Source organism: Sminthopsis crassicaudata, chromosome X (assembly GCF_048593235.1).
Source record: "Sminthopsis crassicaudata isolate SCR6 chromosome X, ASM4859323v1, whole genome shotgun sequence".
Taxonomy (NCBI): domain Eukaryota; kingdom Metazoa; phylum Chordata; class Mammalia; order Dasyuromorphia; family Dasyuridae; genus Sminthopsis; species Sminthopsis crassicaudata.
Window position 1 is genome coordinate 46,584,619 of NC_133623.1, and position 20,068 is coordinate 46,604,686.

Genomic DNA, 20,068 nt, shown 5'->3' on the forward strand with positions numbered 1-20,068 from the left:
TCTAAAAAGGACATCATTATCTTATTCTCTTCCCTTTTTGTTTATTCTAAGCTTTTATTCTATGATTCATGGTCTCTAGACTTATTTATTATCTTTATTCTTTTTGTTCCTCATGAAATGAAAGCCTGCAAAGTACCTATTTTGTATTTTTTTTCCTAAACAGTTTCTATGAGATTGCCTTGTGGATTTTGTCCCCTCTTTCCTTTTCCTATTGTACTTCACTCTGAAGTATCAATTCTTACAAGAGATAGAGTAGAAGTATTTTCCCCATGTTAAAAGTTTGCCTGGGTCCCTGATTGTGTGATCCATTTCTATCCTCTGCCTCTCCAACCCCACGATGATTTTCTTTCTCATTGGACATGAAGTTTCCTCTCTGAGTCCATATCATGCCTTACCTTTCTAGTTATTGCTTTCCCCCAGAATCTCTGATATCCCTATATCTCTTTTCCTGAGATGAGATGTTATTCATGTAGGCCTAAATCTCTAAGGTAATAGTCTCTCCAAACATCAACTTGATGCCCATTCTATGGCCATATCCCATTCAGAATATCTTTCTTTCCCCTTGAGAGTCTTCCACAGTGTCACCCTCTCCCACAATTTAATCAAGATTTCTCCCTTTCTTTCCCCAAATTTCATTTCTCCCTTTCCCATCCACTTATTCTGTATTCTTCTTGAGAAATGGCAGTTTTTCACCTTCATTGTTTATAATTGACATGATTAGAGTATATCCTACTTTCCCCTCTATCTTCTTCCTCCCCTGTCTTTTATGTATCTTCTCATTTTGCAGGTTGTTGGTGTTGTGAGGTTTGGTTCATAGTCTTTCAATTTTGTTCCTCTACCATCATTTCTATTTAAGTTCTGCTTTCATTTTGATCTTCCTGTATATATTTAGAAAGAAATATTTTAATTGTCCTTCTTGTTATTTCGTTGTGGTTATTGTTTTTAAACCCATAGTTGTCTTTCTCTTTCTGTTTTTTTCCCATTTTTCTGGAAGTAACTGATTTTATTATTTGTGCTTTCCTTGGCAGATGTGTTTTATTTGTCTTTCCTGTGTTTCTGTCAGCTAGAGCATTTGCAAAGCATAAAATCTGCTTGAGAATACAATTCTAACTTTGGAGGGTAGATCTTGAGTTGGTGTTTAAAAAATTGGAAGGAAAAGGTAAGAACTCAAGATTAATCTCTGGATGAAGGAAATGGAAGCGGGGTAGGAGAGTAGAGTCATACTGCACCAAAGAAAGAGGAGACAAGGGAAACAAAAGGAAGAAAAACAGAAGAGAATAGAATGAAGAGAAAGACTCAATAATAATGACTCTGGATGCCACTGAAAGATAGCGCAATGAATTCAAAAATAGAACCTAACCGTATATTGTATATAAAAACACACATCATAATAATAGTTTACATTTATATAGGACTTACCTGGCACTGTGCTAAGAGCTTTACAATCACTATCTTATTTAATCCTCAAAATAATCCTAGAGGTAGGTGCTATTATTATACCCATTTTACAGATGAGAAAAATGAGGTAAATTGCAGGTTAAGTGACTTGCATCTAGGAAGTGTCTGATGCTATACCTTAATTGGGTCTTCCTGACTCTAAGCCTGGCGTTCAATTCATTTCACTACCTAGCTATCCCTAAAGAATCACAAAGAGTTAAAATAAGGGGCTGGAACAAAATGTATTATGTTTAAAGTGAATTTTTAAAAGAACAATAGAAATATGATCTCAGATAATAGCAATAGCAAACCAGACTTGATTAAAGAGATAAGTGGGAAAACTACATTATTCTGAAAGGTACCATAGACCAGAGCTTCTTAAATTTTTTCATTCATAACCCCATTTTGTCCAAGAATTTTGTATACGACCCTAGGTATATTGGTATATAAAATAGGTATACAAATCAAACATTTACTATAACAAATCATAATTTCATAACCCCCACATTCAGTTACAAGACCCCATATGGGGTCACCATCCATAGTTTAAGAAGCTTTGCCATAGACAATATTTCAATATAAATATTTAACAAAGATGTTTCTAGTAACATACTGTTTAAATACAGGAAAAAGTAAATGGATTACAGGGAGAATTTAATAGTAAAAGTATCATAGTCAGGGACCTCAGTGTATCCCTTTCAGATTTACACAAATTTAACAACAAAAGAAAGAAAGAAAGAAAGAAATAGAGGACTTGAATAGCATTTTAGAAATATTGGATATTCTAGACCTTTGTTATTTTTAAAATAGAAATACAAAGGAATATACAAGTCTCTTACCTCTGCATGGCATCATTACATAAATTGATAATGTATTAGAACATAAAAACCTTACAAGAAGGGAAAAGCAGAAATACTAAGCACATTATTTGCTGACCATAATGCTGTGAAATATATTCAACAAAGGGTTCTCTAAAAAAGAATTAAAAATTAATTGGAGACTAAATACCTTAATTCTGAAGAATTGGTGAGTCAAAAAGCAAATCAGAGAAATAATAAATAATTTCATTAAAGATAATGAAAACAATGAGACGGCATGCCAAAATCTTTGGGATGCATGCAGCCAAAGCGATCCTCAGGGGAAATTTTATATCTCTAAACTCTTTCATCAGCAAGAGAGAGAAAAGACAGATCAATGAAAAGGCATCAAACAAAGAAACAAACAAACAAAAAAAACCCTTGAAAACCAATACATTTTTAAAACCTCGATTAAATACCAAAATAGAAATTTTGAAAATCAAAGTGATAAATAAAATTATAAATGTGGGGAGTGGAGGAGTGTGAAGCCCCAGATCATTAAAAACTAATTTTTTTTTGAAAACAAAAAAAAATTAACCATGTAAACCATTAGCTAATTTGATTCCAGAGATGAAAGAGAAAATCAAATTACAGTGTCAAAAATGAAAAAAAGGAAAATTCATAACAAATGAAGAAGACACAAAGGAAATAGAAACATTTTGTCCAATTATATGCTAATTAAGCTGACAACCTAAATAAAATGGATGAATATTTAAAAATATAAAATTCTGAGATAAATAACCCAATCTAAGAAAAAGAAAATGAACAAGCCATAAATGAGCTCCCAAAGGAAAAACCCTGGGACCAGATGAATTTACAAGTGAATTCTATCAAACCTTCAAAGAAAGATTAATTCAATTATTACATGAACTATTTGGGGAAAAAAAGGAAAATGAGTCCTATCAGATTCCTTTTATAATACAACTATAATCTTGATACTTAAACTAGGGAGAGTCACAATAGAGGGGGAAAATTACAGAATAGTATCTCTAATCCTATAGAATAGTCCCTAAGAATAGTCTAATGTCAATACATTTTAAATATTAGCAAAGAGACTACAGCAACACATCACAAATTATACAATATGACCAGGATGGATTTTTACCAAAAATGTAGAGTTAGTTCAATATTAGGAAAACTATCAACATAATAGACCACATTAATAACAAAAATGATTTTTAAAAGCTGTATGATTTTATCAGTAGATGCAGAAAAACTTTCTTGCTGTGATACTTGATTAGCCATCTCTTTTAAAAAAAACAAGAGAAATATAAATTATATAGATATATATAATTCTTTATATCCCCAGTACTTAGCACAGTACCTGGCACATAATAGGTATTTAAATGAATTGAATAGTCTTCCTTAATATGATAATTAATGCTCTTCTATCTCCTGACTATGCTTTTGAAGAGGCTGTTTCCATGCCTGAACTCTGCCCCCTCACCTCAGCCTCATAGCTTCTCTGTCTTCTGTCAAGACTCAGTTCAAAGGCATTGTCTTCAGGCAGGTTTAACATCTCCATCCCACTAATCTCTTTCAACCTTCTAAGATTATCTTCCACCTGCTGTGAATATATGTATAGTTATTTACATATTATTTCCCTCTACTTTCCCCCCATAATGTTAGATCCTTCAGAGCAGGGGACTGTGTGTTTTTGTGGGGCTTTTTTTTTTTTTTTTTTTTTTTTTTTTTTGCATCTCCAGTGCTTATCTCAGTGCCTGATTAAATCTAATAGGTGTTTGTTGACTGGCTAAACTAGTGACTGTGTAAGTATGTAAAGAGATTTGAGAGATGCTATGTATTAAAAAAAATAGCATCTCTGTAGATATGTAGGGTAAATGGTAAGTTGAAGATAAGGCTGTGAACTGGAATGACTGAAGAATAGCCATATTCTCCACAGTGATAGAAGAGTTTGAAAGAAGGATAATTTTTTAAAAAATAGTATTTTATTTTTCCAAATACATGCAAAGATAGTTTTCAACATTCACCTTTGCAAAACTGTGTTCCAAATTTTCCTCCCTTCCTCCCCATCCTTCCCCCTTCTCCAAGACAGCAAGCAATGTGATATAGATTAAACATGTGCAATCTTCTAAGCAGATTTCCATATTCATTATGCTGTGCAAGAAAAATAAGACCAAAAGGGAAAAACCCCAAGAATTAAAAAAACAGGCAAACAATAATAACATCAAAAAGGTACTATGCTTTTATCCAGATTTTGATCACATTCTTTCTCTGGATGCGGATGGCATTTCCCGTCCCAAGTCTATTGGAATTGCCTTGAATCACCTCATTGTTGAAAAGAGCCATGTCCATCTCAGTTGACCATCACATAATCTGATTGTTACTGTGTACAATGTTCTCTTGGTCAGCATCAGTTCACGTAAGTCTATGAAGGCTTTTCTGAAATCAGCCTACTTATCAGGAGGGATAGATTTAAGGAAAAGATAATTTCTGTGTTGGACATGTTGAGTTCAAGACATCTATGAGACAAGAAATCAAAATGTCCAATAGAAAGGTTGTAATGTAAGCCTGGAGCTCAAGAGAGAGACTTGGATCAGATATGTAGATCTGGGAATCATTTGAATAGAGATGATCCATGAATTCTTGGGAACTGATAAGCTCATTGAGGGAGAAAGAGTATACTTAGTGGGAATGATTTGGATGAAAATGCATCCAAGGAGACAAAAAAAAAAAAAAAGTAGTCAGGCAGATGGGAAAATAGGAGATACTGCCCAGGCATCTTGTTCAATTAGTTTGAGCTGTCTATTATTCCACAGTAGGAACAATTGCAGTGTCCCAGTGACAACCTTTGAAGGGGAACTTAAACGAGGGAGAAGTAGAGGCATTAGTTTTGAGCTTGCCCTAAATCTCTTTCCCTCCCCTCCTTGGGTGGAAGAGGACTTTTCAAGTTGCAAAAGGGAACAGATTTTTCCATTTCCTTCTCCAAGGTAACTAGGAGAATGGTGGTTCCTTTGACAAGAGTTCAGAAGAGCAGAAGGCTTCTAGGGAAAGATATTGATATCTGCTTTGGAATGTCAAGTTTGAGATGCTAATAGGATATTCGATTGAGATGTTCGTAAGGGAATTAGTAATTCTAGACATCAATTGCAGAAACAGACTTCAGAGGATTTAGAAGAAGTGGAGGTACTGAATCTAGTTTTTTCAAGAAGCTTACTTTAGAAGAGGAAGAGAGAGAGAGAGGATGCTTATAGCCAGATGGAATGGTTGGATCTAATAAGATTTTTTAAATGATAGGGAAACCCAGAAATGTTTGAATGTAGTAGGGAAGGAGTCAATAGACATAAAGAGACAGAAGAGGAGAGTGTAAGAGTGGAGAGTATAGGAAGGAGACAATTTGCTGGAGAATATTGGCCTTGGCAAGAAGCAGGGCTACCTCTTCATCAGAGAATAGAGTCAAGGAGAAGATAGTGGGAGTGATGTCAGAGGGACACGTGAGCAGAATCAAGACATTGTACACAGTAACAACAAGATTGTGTAATGATCAACTGTGATGGACGTGGCTCTTTTCAACAGTGAGGGGATTCAAGTCAATTCCAAGGAAAGAAGAGGGAGAATTCAATGAACAGTCTATATTTTTTTTTTGAGTGAAGTAGGAATTTTTTCCAACAAAGAGGGAGGAAATTGTAGAAGTCTGGAGCAAAGAAGAAAAGATTTGAAATAAGCTTAGTGCTGAGTAGTAGAGAGAATCTATTGATGGGGGGCGGGGAGTATACGTTTTGCCTTGCTGCAGTGAGAACCTTGTTGAAATTACAGGATAAATTGGTAGAGAACACAGCAAGATTTTGTGATTTCTTTGAATTCCTTTGAGTACTATGTGAATAGGACTCAAGGAGGCCAATGGTGGGAATAATCCCGATTTGGGGGTGGAACAAAATTGAATCAACAATAAGACAAAAGTACAAATGATTCAATAGTATAATATGGAAGTGAATGGGATAACCATGGGTAGAGACTGATAAGAGGGTATAGCCATAGCAGAGGTAACATCCTTGAAAAATACTGAGGAAGAAGAGAGATTAGAGGTCAGAATGAGAACAAAAAAATAGGCTGAACATGATAAATGTGGAAATATGTTTAGAAGAATTGCACATGTTTAACCTATATTACTTGCTGTCTAGGGGAGGGAGGGAGGAGAAAGGGAAGGAGAAAAATTTGGAACACAAGATTTTGCATGCATATAAAAAATAAAAAGCTATTATTGTTATTATTTTGCTGAGGCAATTGAGGTTAAGTGACTTGCCTAGAGTCACCCAGCTAGAAAGTGTTAAGTGTCTGAGATCATATTTGAACTCAGGTCCTCCTGACTTCAGGGCTGGTACTCTACCCACTGCGCCACCTAGCTGCCCCATAAAAGGCTATTAAAGAATTTTTAAAAAGCAAAAAAAAAAAAAAATAGGCTGAAAATAGGTAAGCCAATAGGAATGATCTAACAAAAGGTAGATCAGATAAAGTGTTTTTTGGACATTTTTGAACATGGAAGTTCCCGTGTGCAATTGAAATACAGTAGAGTAGGTCATAGGAGTTGCGTAGATTGAGGAACTGAAAATTAGTGTATTTGAGAGAGCATCAGCAAGCATATTTAAGCCTCCTAGTAAGAACACAGAATTTGGGGTATGAAAAAGTCTCTGAGTTAGGCAGTGAAGTCATTGAGATGGAAATAAAGTCCTGGCAATTTGTAGGTAACAGCAATGGATCTGGAGTGGGTGATAAATTTGCATAGTGTGAACCTCAAAGGAGGAGAAGTTGCTAAGTGAGTGATGATGGAGGAGAGGAGGAGAGTCTTGAAATGGCAATAGGAGAGCAAGGAATATTCTGACTATCCCACTGAGACCACTGAGTTAAGGGATATGAGTAAACGAACAATCAGTACTGAAAAGGATGGTCAGGGACAAAGAGGCATCTGGAGGGAATCCAATCTGGGGAGAGCCAGGAGGTGGAAGGAGATAGAGAGGAAGAGGTTTAAAATGAAAGGAAGTTCGCTAATTATGGAGCAGGATTTCCAGAGGACACAGTGGAGGAGGTAGTCAGATCTGGAGTGGGAAATAGGGTTGGGGGTGTTATGGTTGAAGTGTATGGGAGTGAAGATGCAGACAGCTGGGTCGAGGAGGAAAGGTTGTTTTGTTTTGTTTTGTTTTGTTTTGTTTTGTTTTTTTCCCCAATAGCAAAGGGGTTCAGTATCATTAGCTTGTGGAAAATAATATGAATTAGGAGTAGGCTAATCAGCAAACAGTGAGTCCAGACTAGATAGCAGAAGATGGAACAGACATCCCCTGATAAAGGCAGCACTCTGAGTCTCAGTACAGCCCTTGATGGCAAGAAATCAATGTTCCTTTGCCTTGGGGTGGTAGGGATAGTGGGGTGTCCAGAAGCTAGGCTGTGAAAGTGATTTCAAAAGAATCATTTGTTATACACTGCTACAGTGTTATTATCGACTGAAACCATGTCAGTCTCCAGCCTCCCCTCTCTTCCCTCCTTCTCACCCTGCCTGCTCTTGCCAAAGGCACCACCAAAATCTTTCAAGTGCATTGGAAAGATATCAGGGCTAGATCAGATATTGGTTTTGTCTGTTCATATTTTTTTTCAGGAAGCCTCAGCCACTTTTCTTATATTTAAGGCTAAATTCTACTCTCTGGGGACTAGCAGAATGTGTCTACTTTCTCTTGCACATGAGAGCCTTTTCAAATACCAAAAGGACACTACCCTCTCCCTCCTAGGTCCTTTCTCTGCTGGGCTCAACTTCCTCACTTCCTTCCATCTAGCCTCATATGGTAAAAACTTGAGACCCTTCCCCATTGTGGTTATCTTTCTTTGAATTTTCTCTACCTTATGGTTTCTCCATACAGGGTGGGGCGCTCTGCTAATTTCTGGGGAGACAAATGCTAAAGTGAGCTCCTGAACACTGTGTCTCTCTCTTTTAATTTTACTTTTTATTCTAAAATTAATACCAAAACATATATGTACCAGAACTCCAAAAAAGTTCTTTATGAAATAGTCTATCTCCATTTTACACCATCTTAAAAAAACCCATATAATACATTTCAGAGTTTGTTTTTAAACTGTTTTACTTTCCTGTTTTTCCTTGTAAAATTTCTTTTGTGCATTTAAAAATGTTTCTTTTTCTTTTTGCATTATCGCTGCTCTTTTGGACTCTCCATTCTGAGATAGAACAAGTAAATAGTCATATTAAACACATGGTGACTCTACCAAAGAATGCGTTTCTTCCTGACCTTGAGTCCATCACTTCTTTGTCAGGAGGTTGGCAATATCACTTGGAGATAAGGTTGGCCATTGGGGAGGCATCTCCAGGGTCAGATAGCTGCTGAGAGATGGGGAGTCCATAGCCTGGAGCAGAGCCAGAACATGATTACTCTGAGCAGGTCCTCAGATGGAAATTAAGGGAAGAACTCATCAATCAAAGGATATTGAAGGTTCAAAGGGAAAAGGGAGGAAAAGCAGGGAATATTAATTTTTTCGGGGAAAATCTAAAAATATATGCAGTAGTCTGCATTCATGGATTTCCCATCTCTGCAAAGGAATGGGGGGGTGTGGTAGACAGGGATTATATTTCTTTTTTGAGCCTGTGAATTTTATTATATTTCTTATTTGTATTATATTTCTTCTTTGAGCCTGTGAATTTTTAAAAATACATTTTTATTGATCATTCTCATATTTTATTTCACCAGAACTATTCCCAATATGCCTCCCTTATCCTCTCCTGGAGAGCTATTCAATATAACAAATAACTATTCTTTTTTTTTTTTTTCTGAGGCAGTTGGGGTTAAGTGACTTGCCCAGGGTCACACAACTAGGAAGTACTAAGTGTCTGAGGCCAGATTTGAACTTGGGTCCTTCCATACCTATGGACCTCTCACTTGAGCCATAAAGTAGGATGGAAGTGTCTTTTCATATCTCCTTTTTGGAGTGTTTCTTGTATTTTGTAACATTTACTTTCTATTTTGTGATTGGTTTTTCCAGTAACATTGCTGTGGTCAGTAAATGGACTGTTTTCTTGGTTCTTCTTACTTCATTCTGCTTGAGTTCATGTAACTCTCTCCATGTTTCTCTGTATTTTTCATATGCGTTATTTTGAACAGTACAGTAAGTTCGGCTATATTCATGCATCCTACCTACTTTATTCTTGTTTTTGCTACCACAAAAACAAATGCTTCTGTCATTATTTTGGCATATATTGAGACTGTCTTTTAATGACTTCCTTGGAGTATTTATGCTTAGTGGGAGACTCTCTGGGTTAAAGGGTGTGGAAGTTTTAGTTATTTTATTTGAAAAATATTTTTCAAGATGGTTATAATGATTCACAGCTCCATCAACCATGTACTAGTATGCCTATCGTCCCATAGCTCTTCCTACATTGACTCTCAACTTTTGTCATCCTTCCCAATTTGCTAGAAACAATTTCATGATTGTTTTGTTTTACATTTATCTTATTGTTAGTCATTGGAGCATTCATTTTTATGACTGTTATTGAGAGCTGTTTGTCCATTCTATAATAATTCTTTATAGTGATCGGTGTCTTCTTCAGTTTACTCATTTCTCTAGCCTTGGTTCCTGAACTGAGGTTTTCGCTAGGTTCAATCTCTGCTCCTTGCTGATCTTTTGGGTATAGAGGAGCATAGGCTTATATTTCCAAGCTGATTTTTACCTCCAATGTGAGCCCTGACTCCATCTTTGAGGTTCAGTGTTCTGGCTCCGTAGGCCTTGTGCAGTACCTAAGGTCAGAATGCTAGGTCTCCAAGCCAAAGGCCTAAGGTGCCCCCTCTGAATTCTGCCTGGTTCACACTTCTCTCTGGCTGTCTATGACTTCCAAGGTTTCTGCTGTGGATTTCCTAGCTCTCTAGGGCTTTTTTTGATACAGCCCTCTGTTCTTGCTGTCTCCAGACACAGAACCTTGCAGGCTATGTAGGGTTTTGGCCTGACTCTAGTATCCTTGGAGGCTGCAGGCTAATTTGCCTATATTTCGTTGTGCCTCTCATTTCATTTTAAACGTATAGATTAAATTACCCTCATCTCCACTCCAAGAATTTAGAAAATGGGAATGCTCAAAATTATGGGATTTCTACAAGCAATCAGCTTTTCTAAGGTGTCTTATATGTCGGGCACTGTGCTTTATGTTGGGAGCACAAATACAAAACTGAGACAACCCTGACTGCTACATGTTCACAGAGAAGTAAATGTGAGATATTGGACGAGGATAGAGGTAGGGCTTGGATCTGTTATTTTACCATTATAGGGAGGAAGAGAAGGAAGAAAGAAAGAGAGGAAGGAAGGAAGGGAAGGAGGGAGGGAGGAAGGAAAGAAGGAAGGAATGGAGGGAAGGAAGGAGGGAGGGAGGGAGGAAGGAAGGAAAAAAGGAAGGGAGGGAGGGAGGGAGAGAGGGAGGAAGAAAGGAATGATATAAGCACTTGTTAAGCACTTACTATGTATCTGGCACTATGCTAAGCCCATTACAGATATCATCTCATTTGATCCTTACAACACTCCTCAGAGGCAGAAGCTAGCATCCTTATTTTACAGTGGAGAGACTGAGACAAGGAGAGATTAACTGAGCTGCCCAGAGTCACATAACTAGTATGTGTCTGAGGCTGGAATTCATGTCTTCCTGATTCTAGGCCCACTGTTCTAGCCATTGTATACCCAGATGCCTCTCTAGGGACACCTGGGGAAGATCATTCTTTTTATCAATGGAATTGGCACCTTCTCTACAATTTAGTTCTTAGAGTGTCAACCAGAGCACTAGAATATATGTGTGTGTGTGCATGTGTGTGTGTGCATACATACGTGTATATGTGTGTATAAACTCCCACCTATATACACATACATATATAATTACATATACATGCAAATAAATAATATGTACACACACATACAACGACATGTGTATGTAAGCTTTAACAACTGGGAGCACCAGGAAAGATCTCCTGAAGGAGGCCCTTTGCACTATATTGGTTTGTATGCCTAATAGTTTCATTTTATTACTTAAGCACCTTTTGAATACAACCTGAACATCCAGGCTCCCGAGTAATTAGAGTAGATTCTTTGTCCAGGCTTCTTAGTGGGGGCTTGAGTGACAGGATTATGATACCCCATAAAGATGGCCTGGCCCTTTAGTGACACAGGGGTAACAGAGACAACTGGTACAGTTAAAAATTCATAAATTAACAGTTATCTCTAAAAATAGGAATTGTGTGTTTATCAATAAGGACTTGATCCTGTGAGTTTTAATGATAGCCATTAAACAAACTTCAGAGAGGAAAGCCAGCCAGGTTGATAAGCGCAGGCTGTGGGAAAACCTCCAAACAACGCTACACACAAAAACCAATCTGTAAGCCTAAAGGCTAAATGTTCACTAGGTGGCGCAGTGGATAGAGCACAGGAAATTAGGAGGGCCTGAGTTCAAATGTGACCTCAGACACTTAACACTTCCTATCTGGGTGACCCTAGGCAAATCACTTAACCCCAATTGCCTCAGCAAAAAAAAAAAAAAAAAATGTTCACTAAACTCATCTTTAGAAACTAAGGGAAATCTCACTCTGGTATCATACTTTATCACGCAGTCAGTCACTAAATATTTATTAAGCATCCACTATGTGCTAAATGCATACAAAAAGAGGCAAAAGATAATTCCTGCTCTTAAGGAGCTCAGACTAACTAACAGAACAAGCAAATATGTACAAAGGAGTTATATACATGATTAATAGGAAATAAATGTGTAGGAAGGCACTAGAATGAAGAGAGTTGAGGAAAGGCTTCCTGTAGAAGATTAAATTTTAGTTGAGAGGATGCCAGGAAAGGCAGGAGGTGAAGGTAAGGAGGGAGATCATGCTAGGCATAGGGGACAGGGGACAAATGGTCAGGAGCAGAAAGATGGAGCATCTGGTTTGTGGAACAGCAAAGAGACCAATTTCTTTAAAAAAAATTTTTTTTTAATAGTTTTTCCCCCAGATACATACAAAGATAGTTTTCAACATTCACTTTTGCAAAACTTTGTATTCCAAATTTTTCTCCCTCCCTCCTTCTCTTTCCCTTCCGCTAAAGCAAGTAATCAGATATAGATTAAACATGTGCAATAAAGAGATCGGTTTCACCGGTTTCCAAGAATACATGTCAGAGAATAAGGTGTAAGACTGGAAAGGTAAGGGCAGCTAGGTGGCGCAGTGGATAGAACACCAGCCTTGAATTCAGGAGGCCCTGAGTTCAAATCTGATCTCAGACACTTAACATTTCCTAGCTGTGTGACCCTGGGCAAGTCACTTAACCCCAGCCTCAAAAAAAAAAAAAAAAAAAAAAAAAAAAAAAAAAAAAAGACTGGAAAGGTAGGAAGGGGCTAGGTTCTGAAGGACATTGAATGCCAACCAGAGGCAACTTGAAGACGAGAAATTGGAGATGAGCAGGGGGGTTAGCTAGAGTAGCTAGATACTGCAGGATAGTACTGTGAATAAAGTTCTAGGCCTGGAGTCAGGAAGAGTTAAATTTGACCTCAAACTGAGTGACCCTAGCCAAGTCATTTCACCATTTGCCCCAGTTTCCTCATTTGCAAAATGTGCTAGAGAAGAAAATGGCAAACCACTCCAGTATGTTTTCCAAGAAAACCCCAAATACAGTCATGAAAAGTTGGATAGGATTGAAAAAAAAAAAAACTGAACAAGAACAGAAAGATTAGGGCAGGAAGATTTAAGAATTGTCAGCATAGAGATGATATTTAAATACATGGAAGCTGATGAAGTCACCAAGTGAAGTGGTTTAGAGGGTGAAGAGAAGAGAGCCCAAGATAGCCCTGAAGGACACTTTTGGTTAGAGAGAATGATCTGAAAGAGGATCTGGCAAAGGAGACTGAAAAGGAGTGGTCAGATAAACCGGAGAATCAAGCAAGAGTGTTCTCCTGTAAGTCTAAAGAGAAGAGAATATCAAAGACAAGAAAGTAATCAACCAAGACATCAAAGAGAATGAGGTTTAAGAAAATGCCATTCATTACATTTGGCAACTAAAAGAACATTACTAACTTTGGAAAGAACGATTTCAGTGGAAAGATAAGATCAGAAGCCAAATTATGAGAGAGTGAGAGGGGAAGAAAGTGAAAGCACTTATTGTAGATGGCTTTTTGGAGAAGTTTACCCACAAAGGGCAGAAGAGATATCAGATGAGAGTTTAGCAGGGCTGGAAGGATTAAATGAAGGGTTTTTTTGAAGATGATGAAGACATGAACATGTTTGTAGGCAGTAGGGAAAGGAGCCAGTAAACAGGGAAAGATTGAAAATAATTGGCAGATCTGTGGAGAAGGGAAGAATTTATGGCCAAAGAAAAACTAGAGAACGTTATGAAATGCAAAATCGATAATTTTGTATGTATCCTAAAGAGATCATATAAGAGGGAAAAGGACCCACATGTGCAAACATGTTTATAGAAGCCCTTTATGTAGTGGCAAGGAATTGGAAATTGAGTGGATGCCCATTAGGTGGGGAATGGCTGATACAGATCGAATATAGATCAAAGTACAGTATTTTCACCTTTTTTGTTTATCTGTTTTTTTTCTCATGTTTTTTCCCTTTTGATCTGACTTTTCTTGCACAAAATGACAAATATGGAAATATGTTTTTAAAATTGTACATATTTTACACATATCAGATTATTTGCTGTCTTGGGGAGGCAGGAGGTAGGGGAGGGAAAGAGAAAAAATTGAAATGCAATGTCTTACAAATATGAATGTTGAAAATTACCTTTACATGTACTTGGAAAAATAAAATACTATTCAAAGTTTAAAAAATAATTGACAAAGAAGGGATGTTAGAGGAAGCAATCTGTTGGAGGAGACAGGATGGAATAGTATTGCTTGGGCAAGTATAATAGTTCCTCTTGGTAAGGAGCAAGACCACCTCTTCATATGAATGAAGGATGAAATAATAGAAGAAAGCATCTGAATGATATGAGATGAGAAAGAGAGGATAAGAAGGAGTTCTAGCCAATGGTTACAATTTATTTTGCAAAATAATAGCCAAGGTTCTCAGCTGAGAAGCTCAGAGGACAGGAGTCATAGAAGGCTTGAGGAGAGATGAAAAATTTCGAAGAGCCGCTATGGAAAGTGTGATAATGAGCTGATTAGGAAGGCATAGTAGGGTCTCCTAATATGGGCCCCAAATGAGGGCCCATTCAAGGTTGTACAACATAAATTTGTAATATATCCAGTGAGAATGGTGGTGTGATTTTCTCCATCTTTGTTCAGCAACAAGTGTGAAGAATTGAAGGTGGCAGATGGTAGGAGTGATCCAAAGCTGAGGTTTAGCAGAGCATAATCAGTAATATTTATCCAGCGTTTTCCAAGGGGACCAAAATGACATCACTATGTTGGCGTCAAGGCACATTGTGTCTAATTGTGGCTGATTAGACCAATCCTAGCTCAAAATGTTCTACCACAAATAAAACACAAATAGTCCATCTGAACATTTGGAATGGAGATGACTCTAAATTTGTGCTTCTCACGTTTCTTTTGAACTATTTCAATTCTGCTTTGCTCATAGAGCATGGCGCCTTTTTAACTTTTATTTTAATAATATATTATTTTTCCAATTACATGTAAAGATGGTTTTCAACATTCATTTTTGTAAGATTTTGAATTCTAATTTTTTTTCTCACTCTCTCCCTTATGCCCCCTACTCCACACTAGCAAGCAATCTGAGTAGGCTACACATTCATTTTTTTTTCCTTTTTTTTGGTGTGTGTGAGAGACAATTGGGGTTAAGTGACTTGTCCAGGGTCACACAGCTAATAACTATTGTGTCTGTATTTGAACTCGGGTCCTCCTGACTCCAGGGCTGGTGCTCTATCCACGATAGAGCCATCTACCTGCTCCTACACATTCTTTTTTTTTTTTAGAGGCTGGGGTTAAGTGATTTGCCTAGGGTCACGTAGCTAGGAAGTGTTAAGTGTCTGAGACCAGATTTGAACTCCGGTCCTCCTGAATTCAAGGCTGGTGCTCTATCCACTGCGCCACCTAGCTGCCCCCCACATTCATTTTTAACATTTCCATGAGTCATGTTGAGAAAGAAAAATCAGAACAAAAAGAAGGAAGAAGGAAGAGGAAGAAGAGGAAGACGGCGGAGGAGGAGGAGGAGGAGGAGGAGGACGACGACGACGACGACGGAAAATATTATGCTTTGATCCACATTCAGTCTCCATAGTACTCTCTCTGGAGGCAATTAGAATTTTCCATCCAAAGTTTATTGGACTTGGTTTGGATCACTGAATTGCTGAGAAGAACTAAGTCTATCAGAGTTGATCACCATACAGTCTTGCTGTTGCTATGTAGAATGTTTTCCTGACTCTGCTCGGTTCACTCAGCAACAGTTCATGTAAGTCTTTGCAGGCTTTTCTGAATCAGCCTGCTCATCATTTCTTATAGAACAATAGTATTCCATAACATTCACATACCCAACTTATACAGCCATTCTCTGATGGGCATCCATTCAATTTCCAATTCCTTGCTACTACAAAAAAGAGCTGCTATAAACATCTTTGTGCATGTGGGTCCTTTTCCCTCTTTTATGATCTCTTTCAGATATAGACCCATTAATGGCACTGCTGGGTCAAAGGTTATGCATGGTTTTATAGCCTTTTGCTCTCCAGACTGGCCACAGAGCCTTCTTGGATGCAGGCACATCATGATAGGTGGTTTTGTGCCAGTGTCTCCCAGGTCTCCCAATGTCTCCCAAGTTCTTTGGAGAGACCTTGTTTGTGCCCTTGTATCATTTCTTCTGATCTCCTTGCCCTTGTGTGAGTTCTCTGTAAAATAATTTTTAGGCAGACATATGTTTGGCATTCAAACAACAACATCAGAGTTGCGTTCTCTGCAGTAGAGTTGGACAGTTCCAGAGAAAGGACCTCTGTGTCCAATGCCCTATTTAGTCAGGTGATCTTCTGAATCTTCCTAAGACAATTCAAATGGAAGCTATTCTATTTTCTGGCATGGCGCTGGTACATTATCCAGGTTTCACAAACATACAACAATGAGGTCACCTCAATAGCTCTGTAGACTTTCAGTTTGGTAGACTAATACCTCTTCTTTCCCACCATCCCATTGGAGCCTCCTAAACACTAACCTAAGCTCTGTTATTGAAGGCATCAACATCATAATCTATGTATCCATCCCTGGAAAGTATAAGTTAAGTGAAATTATCCACAGCATTCAAGATTTCTGTGTTTGCTGTAACGGATGATTCCACATATGGTTGGTACGGTGCTGGCTGGTGGAAAGCATCTCTTGGTATTAATTTTTAGGCCAAAATTAGCACAAGTAGCAGAAAACTGATCCACACTTTGTTGCATTCAGCTTCAGAGGCTGCTTTGAATGCACAATAATCTATGAACAAAAAGTCGCAGCACACCAACTTTCCTTCCACATTAGTCTTTTCAGGTTAAATAATTTAACATCTAGTGTGGTTGCAGACCTTGATGCCATTTTTGTCTTCACTAAAGGTGTCTAACAACATCTCTGAAAACATGCTAAAAAGCATGCTTCATATACAGCCCTATTTCACTCCTGTGGTGACTAGCAAAGCATGAGAGCATTGTCCATTATCAAGAACGAGTGCAAGCATGCCGTTGTGGAACTGGTGTGCGATACTGATGTACGTATCCCTCACTGATGTATACTGATAAAACTCTCCAAGCAACCAGATTTTGCCATGATCTTCTATAAGCCCATATGTCAATCAGTGACATGATAAAAAAAAAGGGGGGGCTTAGGACTTAAGAGTACATTGGAGTTCAACTGAGTCACCAAAGGGGTCAAGATGGGGAATGCGGAAAGAGTGATCAGTACAGCTGTCATGGCTTAGGGGAAAACTGAGGGGTTGTGGGTAAAGAACAGGGTTTGGTAAGGGAAGACAGAGGGACAAATGGAAGGCCAATAAATTATTGCAGATAAAAGGATTTGGGAATTCTTGAACATGGAGGTTACACATTTGTGGGCAATGGCGAGATCAAGGGTTTGGAGAACTTTGTTTTATGGTTGATTTGGGGTGAAGGAGGAAGAGGTGACTAGGTTGAGGAACTGAGCAGGGTTATAATAAATACTTGTTCTCTAGCCTAGGAGTAAAAAGAATAGGTAAAAAGAAGTTGGGCAGGGCAGATATAGGAAAACACAACTCTCACACATTAAGTTCAGTTGCAGGGAATTTTAATGTCTATTGCACCTAAAGCATAGTTATGAGGAGAACGCTAGATTTCACTTCTTTAAAATATTTAAGTAGGTATTGTTTCATTCTTTGCCTGCATTTCCTGAGCCTAGCACAGTACATGACCTAGCAAAAATTCAATAAATGCTTAAGGATTGATATATAGATAAGGGAGGGTCATTGTACTTCAAGTGCCTTCTAATTAGAAAAAGGAATAAGCTCTCCAGTTTATATTCATCCACCCCTCCCAACACACACACACACACAGAGTCATTTATCAATGCCAATGGGACATCTAATGATAGTATTTGTTAGCCTGGCTTGCTTTAATCTGCTATTTTTTAAAAATAAAAACATGCTAATCCCTGTCACGTGATCTTTCTTTAAAGTCTACAAAGTGATTTCACATTATCTCATTTGATACTTACAACCAGGGACATAGGTATTCACTCATTCTTTCACCAAATATTTACTGAGTATTCACTATATAAGCATTGGTTAAGATGGATAAATATGATAGCATCACTGTCCCTCACCTTGAAGTCTCACAAATGAGATGGAACATAAAGCACCAGAACAAAATATAGAAAGTATAAAAAAACCACATGGCAGGAGTTCAGAGGCAAGGCTTAATGAATATACTGGGACAAATGAGGAAGCTTCATGGATTAGGTAGAAATTGGATAAGAAAAAGTTGAGAAGGGAGGGGCTATGTATGACTGGTCTCCCTGAATGGAAGCTCCTGAGCTAAGGCAGGGAGGCTGGAAAGGGCAAGGCTCATTTGGAGATCAGTGGGGAGTCCAGATTGGCTGAAGTAGATGGAGAGATCTTCACTTTACAGAGGAGGAAACAGACTCTCACCTAGGTTGTGGTTTGTGTGAGATCACATGTGTAGGCAGGGACTGGAGAGCTTTCTTGTTAGGGCTCCTTTTATTATCTTTTTCCATTGTAGCCATGCAGAATCAGAGCAGTAAGAACAATGAAGCTCAGATTGAACCATTGGATAGATCCTTGGAAAGTTAGAGAGAGCAACTGGATGACAGACATTTTGTATGGTCCAAAAACCCCACTGACTTTGGAGGGAGAGAACCTGAGTCCTCCCCTTCCATGGGCCTCACGTGCTTCTATGAGAATATAGGAAGTTGTACAAGATGGCCTCTTTGGTCTCTTCCAGCTCCCAATTTGTGCACTGCAAGGAAAAGCAATTTGAAGGTCGGATCTTTCTTTCTTTCTTTCTTTCTTTCTTTCTTTCTTTCTTTCTTTCTTTCTTTCTTTCTTTCTTTCTTTCTTTCTTTCTTTCTTTCTTCCTTCCTTCCTTCCTTCCTTCCTTCCTTCCTTCCTTCCTTCCTTCCTTCCTTCCTTCCTTCCTTCCTTCCTTCCTTCCTTCCTTCCTTCCTTCCTTCCTTCCTTCCTTTCTTTCTTTCTTTCTTTCTTTCTTTCTTTCTTTCTTCCTTCCTTCCTTCCTTCCTTCCTTCCTTCCTTTCTTTCTTTCTTTCTTTCTTTCTTTCTTTCTTTCTTTCCATTCTCCATTCTTTTCTTTCTTTCTTTCTTTCTTTCTTTCTTTCTTTCTTTCTTTCTTTCTTTCTTTCTTTCTTTCTTTCTTTCTTTCTCTTTCCTTCTTTCTTTCCATTCTTTTCTTTCTTTCTTTCTTTCTTTCTTTCTTTCTTTCTTTCTTTCTTTCTTTCTTTCTTTCTTTCTTTCCTTCCTTCTTTGTTTCTTTCTTTCTTTCTTTCTTTCTTTCTTTCTTTCTTTCTTTCTTTCTTTCTTTCTTCTTTCCTTCTTTCCTTCTTTCTTTCTTTCTTTCTGTTCTTTCTTTCTTTCTTTCTTTCTTTCTTTCTTTCTTTCTTTCTTTCTTTCTTTCTTTCTTTCTTTCTTTCTTTCTCTCTTTCTCTCTTCTCTCTCTCTCTCTCTCTCTCTCTCTCTCTCTCTCTCTCTCTCTCTCTCTCTCTTTCTCTCTTTCTCTCTTTATTCTTTCCTTTTCTCATTATCCCTGCCTTTTCTCAGCTTCATTTTTATTCAACAAATATTTCCAAGTACCGCATCGTACTGTACTTTTCTACTTAATAGTCAAGACATTTGACTTTTGTCAACATTTGACTTGCAGTCAGGCTCTTTATCCACCAAGTCGGGGGTTCCTTACTTGGAATACTTATACTTCTAGGGCAGAAGAGAAGCTTGTCAAAGTGGTTCCCGAAATATTTGGTAAATAAGCATATTATTCTATTGAAATTTAGTCTCATTTCTTACGTGCGGGATAGACGCTAGAATTTATTTCCATGGGAGATTCACTGAGAGACAAAGAGAATGGTGCCGAAAAAAGTTTGGGCACCCCTGTGTTAAATCATTCCGCTCTCATTCTTTTTATCCACACAAAATGAGAGAGAAAAGAGAAGAAACTCTATTATCTCTATACATGAGGGGGAACAGAGCAGGCCTAGTGTGGGACATGGCACCTGAACTGTCCCTTAACAGATGGTGCTGATTTGAAACGGTGGAGGAAAGACATTCAAAGACCTGGCAGGGAGAGAGTACAGTTTCTGCAGAAGACACAGGACCTGGAGAGGT

General features: G+C 38.0%; 1 protein-coding gene across 1 annotated transcript in view; it reads left to right on the top strand.

Annotated features, from left to right (window-relative positions):
* Nucleotides 1-20,068, top strand: part of RAP2C (RAP2C, member of RAS oncogene family) — a 57,077-nt gene that overhangs the window by 16,716 nt on the left and 20,293 nt on the right. The window lies entirely within an intron of this gene.